Here is a 10,435-nt window from a genome sequence, read left to right as displayed (position 1 = left end):
CCTCCCATTCCTGCTTTCTTTGGAGAAACCAACAACCCAACCATAGGAGCACACTGATGTCGCTAGCTGGAGCCTGACTTCAAGTCCTCGAGGATCTGTATAGGCCAGCCCTGAGCAGGCCACGCTGGGCTCTGGTTTTTCTCTGAGCATCATTCCTTAGGAAGGAATGACCGTCTCTGCATGAAGATCAAGTTTGCAGAAAGTTCCAGGCCTCCCCAGGCCCGCGAGGGAGGTTCTTTCTGCCTCACTGCGGCCATGCCGTCCTGCAAAGCTAGACTGGGCAGCAGAAAGAAAGACGCAACAGAAGGCCAGGGGACCCTCCTCCTCGGCTGCACGCAGAGCGGAGCCCTCACCCTGACCCGCAGGCCCAGGCGGGCGAGAGCCCAGTGCAGAAACCACTGGGTTATGGGGCGTGCCACTCTGCTGGAACTGACACCAAAGTTGCTGTTCTCCGCGGGGTGCGGCTGTCTGCCCCGTCCCGCGCTGGGTCCCCTTTCCCAGACGGGCGGTACAGAGCGGGGGCGAGATAAGGGGTGAATGAACTAATGAACGAGGGGGTGACGCCACAGGCACCCTCCTGGGCCTAAGGAAAGTTGATGGGCCGCAGAAGCAGGCCCTGTGGGGCCAGGAGGTCACAGCCACCAAGGCCGGAGAGAACTGGGAGCCCAGGGAGGTCCTGCGGCCCACACCTCCTGGAGCACAGGGGGCACTTGGGGGAAGCTGAGAGGACCGTGTTCCTGTGGTTCCGGCCACCGGGATGTCAGGCTTCAGCATCCATCCCAAGGCCCCTTAGGCAAGCCTGCCTTGCAGGATGACAGTGAGCACAGGCCAGGGACCATGTGAGACCAGGTTCTGAAGACCCCACCCCAGGGGGCACCGTCCACATCCTCCAAATTCTTTCCCACGCCCCTCATTTGTGCCACGTTAGCCGGCATCTGGCATTCAAGACCATGACATACCATGGACATTCACCCCCAGGGTCAGGGAGGGGCCACAGCGAGGGGCGAGATGACTCCTTAGGCGGGCACCCGTTTTCCCCGTGTATACGATGAGAAAAGTTAGCAGATTCAAAGTGGGGGTGACGGGCTCCAGGGCACGTCCAGCTCTGGGCAAGCCCCCAGCCATCCAGGCAGCTCCGCTGGGAGAGGGGAAGAACGAGCAGTGGGTGCCCCTCTGGGCAGGGGAGACCCCAAGGCCCTCATCGGGCAGAGCCAGGGTCAGAGTCTGTGTTTGAACCCCGCCCCTGCTGAGCCCGGCTGGGCATCCTTGTAGAAGCACTTTGCCCCCAGACCCCCGCCCCATCTGGAGATTGACGAGTTGGGTGACAACAGGAATTTATCCCTCTGGCTCCCTTCAATCCAGCGGTTCTGGGGAGTGAGAGGAGGTGAGGCCTGGGAGCCAGGGCCCAGGATCGGGGTCCGGAGCCCCAGGACAGAGCGTCAGCCCTGACCGTGGCATCGGGCGGCTCAGGGCACCTCCCGCCTCCGTTCCTCTCTGGATGTGGTAGGATCCGCAGTCTCTGGGAGTGCCCGGGGGGAAGGCCTGCACGGCTCTTCGTAAACAGCAGAGTGCATATACATGTGTTTATTTTTAACAGGCTTCAAAAGGCATCCTCTTTCTCCAGCTCAGAACTGGGCTGGAACGCCGGCCTTCCTATCACGTTTGACGAAACTGATTCGGCTGATTTCAGAAATACTAATTACCGAGAACTAGTAATTAAACGAAATAGGAAGTATGTTCACACCCTGCCCTTCACCTGCTTTGTTTTGTCACCCCTGCCAGCCTTGGGGGGGCAGGACTGGGACCATCCTCAGTCTCAGAGAGGCAGTTAGGCAGCGCGCTGGAGGTGCTGGAGGTCAAGGCCCCTAAAGTGGGCTCTTAGCCCGGGTGGGGGGGGGGGGGGGGGGGCGCCTGTGCTTGGAGGGAGCCAAGGTCAGGGAAATTCCACTGGAGTCAGGAGGACGGGCCGGATGCTCCGATGAGAAATGCAACCAGGGAGAAAAGCTGGGGAGGCTCGGGCTGGGGGCAGGAGGGAGCCCGTCCAATCAGACGGCCTCAGCCGCGATGTGCCGCTCCTTGCATTAATGGATTTTTAAAAACAGGCAATCTGAGCCTGTGGTGAGGAAGCGGTGCTCGCTGTCCCTGCCCTGGCCAGGTCGGGGGAGACACCTGGCTGCTCCGGCGCCTTCTGGACACCACGGGTGCTGGGTTGGCCAGCCCTGGGAGGGGGAGGGGGGCGCTCGGCCCCTCTGCTCCACCCCCTGCCACCTGGTTCTGCTCTGATGTTTCCAGTGCCATTTGCCCTCCCAAGGTGGGAGGGGGCTGAGGGTGGCACCCGGATGTCCCTGCCACCCTGTCAGGAAATAACCACTGCTGGCTGCTCAACGCCTGGCTCTCCTCCAAGGCGCTTCGACGGCTGACCTCATTTGGAACCAATTTCGGCGTTTTAATAAGCCCTTTGCTGTTCTGCATCTCTCTGACACTGTCATCCGCGCTCGCCGTAATCCCCCATCGCCTCTGCCACGTGAGGCCGGCTCCGGCTGGCTCCCCAACGCCCGCAATGGAGCAAGTGGGGGCACTGAAGCTGGACTGGGGACCTGAGCCAGACAGGCCAGGCTGCTACCCAGGGAACACGGGGCGGCTGCAGCCAGTGCCCCTCGGCCTAGGGAGATGCTCGAGGCAGGAAAAATCCAGCAATCTGGCTGGTGGAATCACGGAAACCAGGCTGAGGAGGGCTGACTAAGGGCTGCTGGGAGACGGAGAGCCACCCCAGGATGACGCATCTCCCTGGGGAGCTCGGGGCAGCTCCTTCCCGTCCCTCTGTCGTCCTGAGCAGGGTCGGCTGTAATGTGAGGTTTAAGAAGCACGCCCTCACCAGTAACCCCCTCACAGCGGGTTCTCCCCTGAGGATGAGGCCTCGCCCACTCTCCCGTGTCTGCTCATAAACACAAGTGGTCCCGAGACTAGGGACACACACTCAAGGCTTGAGATGCCTGGGGCCCAGGAGCCAAGTGGGGCAGCCACAGCATGAGGGCCAGGAGCACACAGCCGCCCAGAATACCCCAGGGCCATCTCAGCTCCTCCCCCTGCTGACTCCCTTCCTGGTACTGGGTACCTGGCAGCCTGATCCCTCGGACTTGCCCCCTCCTCCGTAAGCCTCAGCCAAGGAAAGGTGGCTCGGGCCCCAAGGACATAGTGGCCCCTGGCCCACCCCTACCCCCTATGCCCACTTTGGGGCTGGGCAGATCTGGAGATCAGATCAGAGAGACACTGCAGGCCATGCCTGGCAGGCTCTGTGCAGCCCCCACCGGCCTCAGCACCAACGGCATCTGAAGCCTCGACTGGGGCGCAGGCTGTGCAGAGGGTGCGGGCAGCACGGCCGGGGGAGCCTGTCCCTGGACGTTTAGATCATCGTCACTGTCAGGGACGTGGTTCCTGCCCCCGTGGGGGTGACAGAGGTGGAAAGAGGCAGGGGCCCACCCCCTCACCTCTCGGTGCCTGGTTTCCTCATCTTGCGGGGGGAGAGCGGCGGCTGCACTGTCGCGGGCGGGCTGGGCCACGGGCACAGCACCGGCGCTCAGTTGGGGCTCGAGTGCCACTCTGTTCTTATTATCACAGTGCAAACAGGAGCGAAATATGTGACACAGAGAGCGTAAGGCCTGGAATCTCGTGCTCAAAAAGTGACCACTACGAACAGCTCGGTGCACAATCTTTAGGATTTCTTTTTACCATTTAGAAAATTTTTCTAAATTTTGTTCATTACTTAACATTTATTTGTCTATTACATAACACAAAATTGAGCATCTTAACCATTTTCCAGGGCACAGTTCAGCGGCGTGAAGCACATTCTCATTGTGGTGCAACCACCCCACCATCCAGCTCCAGGACTTTCTCATCTTCCCAGACTGAAGCTCTGTCCCCATGAAACCCTGATCCCCGGCCCCTCCCACAGCCCCGGCACCACCATCCTATTTCCTATCTCTCTGGTCTGACTCCTCTAGGGGCTTCGCATGAGTGGGGTCACTTTGTCCTTCTGTCTGGCTTATTTCACCATGTCCTCCAGCTTCATCTGTGTGGTTGTGTGCGTCAGGATTTCCCTCCTTTTTAAGGCTGAATAATATTCCACTGTGTGGATGGACCGCATCTTGTTTACCCATCACCCACTGACGGACATTTGGCTCTTGTGAATATGCTACTATGAACGTCGACGTACAAATGTCTGTTCAAGTCTCTGTTTTCAGCTCTTTTCGGTCTATACCCAGGAGAGGAATCGCTGGATCACAGGGCAATCGTGTTTAATTTCTTGAGGAACCATCACTATTTTCTTAAATGGCCTCCTCTCAGCTATTTTCCCACCAGCCTGTCCACTTCCATTTTGGACACGTCGACTGCCAGCACACCCAGCGCTGCCATGTTCCTTTGGATGACCCTCAGTTTTCCGTTGTATGACTTGTTCTAATTTACTTAACCAGCTCTCTGTTGGTAAATACTTGGGTTGTTGGCTTTTTAATTTAAACTAGTAGCAGCGGTGGGGCAACTAATGCTCATGGACGTATATACATGTCCACGCATGTACACACCCTCGCACACCCGTGCCTGTGGTCCCTTAGGATAGATCCCTAGGAGTGGATCCTTGGGGCCGAAGGCAGTCAGGCTTCCTGATTGAAGTCAGTGCCCGGGTTCACAGGCTTTCTTCAGGGAGAACGTTCAGCCACTGGCCACTCTGCCGCCCGCCGGAGGCCAGACCACCTCCACGGAACAAACAGCTTCTTACAGGTAAGCAGGTTTCGACCTTGTTGACGGGCCAAATTCGCTATTGGATGAGGCAGCCGCCCTCCAGCTACAATCAAATGCATCACAGACATAAACGCAAATTCAATAAAGCCCAAGGCTCGCCATCTGCTTTCCAAAGATGAGACTTTGGAAACGAGCAGGTCTCCGTGCCCGGGGGCCTGTGACATTCACGTGGTAAGAAGGGGGACAGCGATCTGGACACCCTGATCCAATTGTCCCACCGCTGATCGAGTTACAGAGAGACTTGCCCAACGACACGCTGGGGAAAAGGCGGATTAAGACGACCGGGACAGAGATGAGCTGCCGCACGTAGGAGGCGAGGAGGTGGCGTGAGCTGGAGCAGGTACGCATGGGGACATCTTTCTCCGCGGCACTTGGTCAACATCTAGAGGGACAGGATGTCTTGGTAGGGCTGGCTGTGGGCTGAGTGTCACTGCCAAAGGGCCGTTTTGTCCCTGGACAGCAGGTCCGCATTTGAAGTCCCCTAGCATGGCGGGACCACTGAGGTCATTGTGTGGTCCTCCCAGAGGCCCGTCAAGGAGCACATCTCATGAGTCGCTGGTGCTAAACTCCTGTCTAGTCTGCTCGGTTATCTCCCCGAGCCCGCCTCCTCTGTTGCCATTGGCACTGCTCCAGCGCGGAGGGAGCCTTTTGAACCAAAACTTCAACCGCCTTCACCGCATTTGGACAAAGAGAAGCTTTGGGCAGCTTGAGGGGCAAAGGGGAACCCCAGGTAAACCGGCATCTCCGTCGGGGAGTAGATGTCACCGTCTCTGGCTCAGAGAAACGCCCCAAAAGTCACCAACGACTTTCGTCTGTAATTTTTATTATTTTGGTTGTGTGGTCTCAGGATGTAACAGATCCCATTTTAGTCTCAGTCCAAGAGCATCATCCAGAACGAAAGGATGCTGCGGCCTCTCGGCAGCTGGTACTCGATGCACAGGACGTGCTGACGCGGCGCCTGCCCTGGACAGAGGGCTGTTGGGCGTCCGGGGCAAACTGCCCTTCGGGGTGCGCTTAACAACATCCTGGGGCTTCAGTCAAATGGGAAACTAAGCATCTTCCCCCCAGAAAACCTACCAAGTGCCAGAAAGATGTTTTTAAAAGAAAAAAATTTGTCACAGAATTGGTTTAAAACAATGAAAAAGAGTCTTTTCAGGGGATCAGAATTCTGTAGGAATCACAGAAAGATGCAAAGAAACAAAATCAGGGGAAACCCACATCCCAAAAGCTGCTCCGAGAGGACGGGTACAGATGCAGCTCAAGGCCCCCACATCCAGAGCCATGAAGATAAGGGACAGGACAATGGTCAGGGCGGTTCCTTGAGATTAAGGCTGAGAGTGGCCACCACAGCAGGACAGTGACCAGGGAACCACTGACCCTCGGTGAAAGCTAGGGACCCCAATCCAAGGGAGCAACTCCCCGCCCACCTCGCCGGGACACACGGACCTCCCCGTCTTCCGTCAGAGGCTTAGAAGCAGACAGAGCAGCCGCAGACAGATGAATAGGGATTCTAAGCAGAAACAGGCCCGCTGCCCTCAGGACCGAGCATGGGAGGAAGAGAGGCCCCGGGAAAGAGAGCCGGCATCTCAGGAACAGAAACGCCAACATCCAGGGAAGCAGCATTGACTGAGTCAACAGAGGGAGACTTCAAGAGAAGTATAATGACTATCTTTAGAGAGATAAGAGGGGTTATCGTGTTCATGAAGCAAGAATGGGCTTTTGTATTAAAGAACTAATTAGAGATCTTAGAAATTTAAAATAGACAGGCTAAAAGCAGGAGGGAGACATCTGAGGAGCAAATCAGAGAGCTGAAAGATCAGGCCAGGCCCTGCCTGAGGAACTCATCTTAAAGGGCAAAGTGATGGGAGATATAGGTGAAGTGGGGGAGCTCGGGATGGCTCAGAGGCCCAAGGCATCTAACGGATACCTCAAAGTGGAGTAGGCAAGACCAAGGGAGGAAACGGCCAAATGGCCCAGAGCCACAGAAGGACATCCTCTTAGTCTCAAAGAACTCACCAGGGGCCGAGCAGAGCAAGTGACCACAGCCCATCCTAGACACGTGGTGGGACGTTTCCAGATCTCCAGAAACAGTGAAGATCCTGACGCTCCCAGAGAGAGAGCAAGAGAGAATGAGAGAGCAAAAGCGAGAACAGAGTGGGGGGGGGGGGGACGGGGGATGACCTGCGGAGGAGTATGATCCACGTCAGTCATCTTCTTAATAACAACACAAAGTGAGAGGAGACACGGATCTCTCCTTCAAAGTTCTGAGAGATGTTATGAAATCTTTCCTTCCAAACCCAGCATTCTGGTTTGTGAGCGAAATAAAAACATTCAAACATGAGAGGAGTTTTACCGCTACCCCTCTTTCTGAAAGAATCACCCAAGGGTATAGTCTAACAAAACAAAGATCTTAACCCAAGAGAGAGGAAGACAAAGGGGAGAAGAAGTGATGGGGAGATAAAATCTAGTAGGCTATAGGGTGAGGTCTGGGTGATTTTGTTGCTCTCAGGAACAGGATCTATCGTCCTCTTGTGTCATGAAATAGTTCAAACATAAGAAAAATACAGAGAAAGAGGGACACTACGAATATTCATGTGCTCACCACCCAGGTCTTCTCTGTGTTTATTGTGTCATATTTGCTTTAGTTTTAAAACATAAATAGATATCACAGGTTCAGTTAAGCCCCCTTTGTACCTGTCCTCAAATTAAATCGATTTTTCATCATATATCTAATTGGGTTACGGTAATGAGGACAAAAACATTGATTTTTTAAAGTGTTTATTTTGTATCTGGCCAACTTGCTGAACTCGTAATTGTCCTAATAAATCTTCATTGGGTTCGCCTGAATCTGCAGAGTGGAATTTTCCGAGTGTCAGTGAGCAGCCCTGGTTCAGCCCTCTGCTTCAGGATCCGCGTCTCTGACGGCCGTTTCTGTCCTGCACACTCGCCAGGCCTCCCGGGCGGCGGGGGACGCGGGGCTGGGGGGCTGCACAGCTCGGCTCGTCCCTGAGCGCTGCCTGTGTCCCCGCCCGCAGGCCGCCTGCTGAAGACTGTCTCAGCACACTTTGATGGGTCAGCCAGGGTCTCTCCGTGTCTTTGCGGTCAGCAGTAGGTGTGGACTGACCAGCGGCCGCTGCAGCCCCCTCAGGACGCCCCTCAGCTCTCCCTGCCTTTCTGATCTACAGAGCCGTGGTTCCCACACTTTTTGGCTTGAGACCCCTTTAATCTCCTAAAAATTATTGAAGACCCTAAAGAGCTTATGTAAAGAACACTATAAAGTTTTCCTGAAGATAAATAAAGAAAACCTAAAGAAATACAGATAAAAACCAGACTGCTTGATGGGAAGAAATCATAATGTTGTAAAGACTGTACTCTCTCCTATCGATTCTAATAAACATACCTTTTGCGTTTGAACGTCTCTGAAACGAGATATACTTTACAATCAAGGGCATATCACAGCTTAACTGGCAGCATTTTTTTTCCTTTCTAGTAGTAAATGCAATCATGATTTTTCTTAAAAGAGATTTAATTTGTGCTTTACGTATCTCAGCTCCTTTATTTTTTACACCAACCCTATGAGTGGTATTGGTGTTAGTATTGCCCCATTTACAGGTGAAGAAGCAGAGGCACAGAGAAGTCAAGCAACTTGTCCAAGGGCACACAGCTGAGGGAGTGGCAGAGCTGGGATTTGAACCCAGGCCTCCTGGTCCTGAAGTCTCCGCCATGCGGCTCTACCTCTCCAAGTGTCAAGCTTCTTCAAATTACTCTATAATTCAATCCAGTCTTGATCGAAGCCCCCAAAGGATCCCCAACCTCACAAGTTCATTATACGGATCATTCAGAAGAGAAATGAGAACGTTTTGACGGCAAGATAAAAGAACATTGAGAGGCGCCCCGCACGTCTGGGTGACAGTGGTTCCACGGAGCCGTGAAAATTGTATCTGCTACATGCTGGTGAAGGGACAGGCGACAGATCAACAGACCAGCCAAAGACCCAGACAGACCCCTGCATCTATGGAACATGATTTGTGGCCGAATGTGATTTGCAGTTTAATAGGAAACAGGTGACAATTGGCCATTCAAGTGTCAAAACAAAATAAAAACAAAAATAGGTAAACTTCTAATTCATAGCCACAAAAAACCTAGATGGATTAAAAACTACACATAGAAATCAAAATTGCACAAACAGTAAGGAAAATATCGTGGACCTTTATCAGCCTCGCAGAAGTCCCAAAGGAAAAGCTCAACAGCTGTACCCCCCATGAAAACCGTCAGCGTCAGCACGATGACAGAACCTGAACCAAGGTGAAGACAGACACCAGCCTGGAAGGAAATATTTGCAACCCATAAAACAGATGAAGAATTCATATCCTGAGTATATAAAGAGCATCTACAGATCAATATGAAGCCACAAAGACTCAGGAATGGAAAACATGGGCAAATGCTGTGAGCAGATGTGTGAAAGGATTCTTAATCTCATCAGCAGGCAGGAAAAGTCAAGGTCAGCCTGCAAGGTATAGTTTTCTACCAACAAATCAGAAGAAATTGTACAGAGTAATGACATCCAGTATTGGTGAGGATGCAGGGAGCCAGTCCTTGTCCAGTGTGGCTGGGAGGAGGGCACATCGGACTGGGTCCCAGAGGGAAAACGCCAGGTCACTGAGATTAGAATGCTCTAGGAGGGTTTAATAAAGGGGCTTTTCTGAAGAAGTGGGCAAGGTGAAGTGTGGTACCCAGGTGTGGTTCCCACTCGAAGGCCTGAAGGGATGGGGCCCAAGGAGAGAGCTCGGTCAGAGGAGGGGGACGTGACATGGAGAGATACAACCCCACTGACACAGCCCCGCAGAGAGGAGGCCAGGGGTCTACGCCCGACCTGACCTCTCTCCCCTTTGGCCTCCACTCACCTCCTGTGGGAGCCCCTATTGGCCAAGCCAGGACGGCACAGGAGACTGTCGCTGACGTCCATGCGGGAAGCAGCCACTGTTCGCTTTCTCGTCCACTCTCATGGGCTGCACGCCACTACATGTAAAGGGGGCCCTGGGTGGGGGGATCTCAGTGCCAGGTTTCAGGGGAGGGGACTGACATTCAGCCCAAGCACGGCCCACCCCAGCCAGAGCCCCGACACCTGGCCCATGGGGTGGGAGCCCCCTGAGAGCATCCCCAACGGAGGCACAGGCTTGGGGGCTGCAGAATGCCGGTCCTGGCTCCTCCAAGGGAGAATTGGGCATCTCGCAAATGCCACAGGGTCTCAGAGCACGCGAAGGCCCCGTGTGAAACACAAGCCACTATTCTGTTTGTCTTGTGGCCACATAACTCCCCCAAACTCTCACCAAAACAGAACAGAGCAAAGCAAACGAGGTGGGTGCAGTGGGGAGGCTGGCAGGTGTCGGCAGCCTACGGTGCTGCGTGTGATTATAGTACCTTGACGAGGACAGTGGCCAGGGAGTCCCTTCCCCTACGCGGGAGCCACCATACACCCTAGGCTTTGAGAAGGGGGGCGTGGAGGGTGTGGTGGGGCAGGAACCACCAACAGGGAGAGCTCTCTCCCCCTGACAAGGTCATCCCCCTCTATAACATGCGCCCCTCATTTCAGGGTGATGATGCATCAGTGACGAGACCCAGGATGGTGGTGGAAGGC

Source organism: Equus quagga, chromosome 1 (assembly GCF_021613505.1).
Source record: "Equus quagga isolate Etosha38 chromosome 1, UCLA_HA_Equagga_1.0, whole genome shotgun sequence".
Taxonomy (NCBI): Eukaryota; Metazoa; Chordata; class Mammalia; order Perissodactyla; family Equidae; genus Equus; species Equus quagga.
This window is presented reverse-complemented; position numbering follows the sequence as displayed.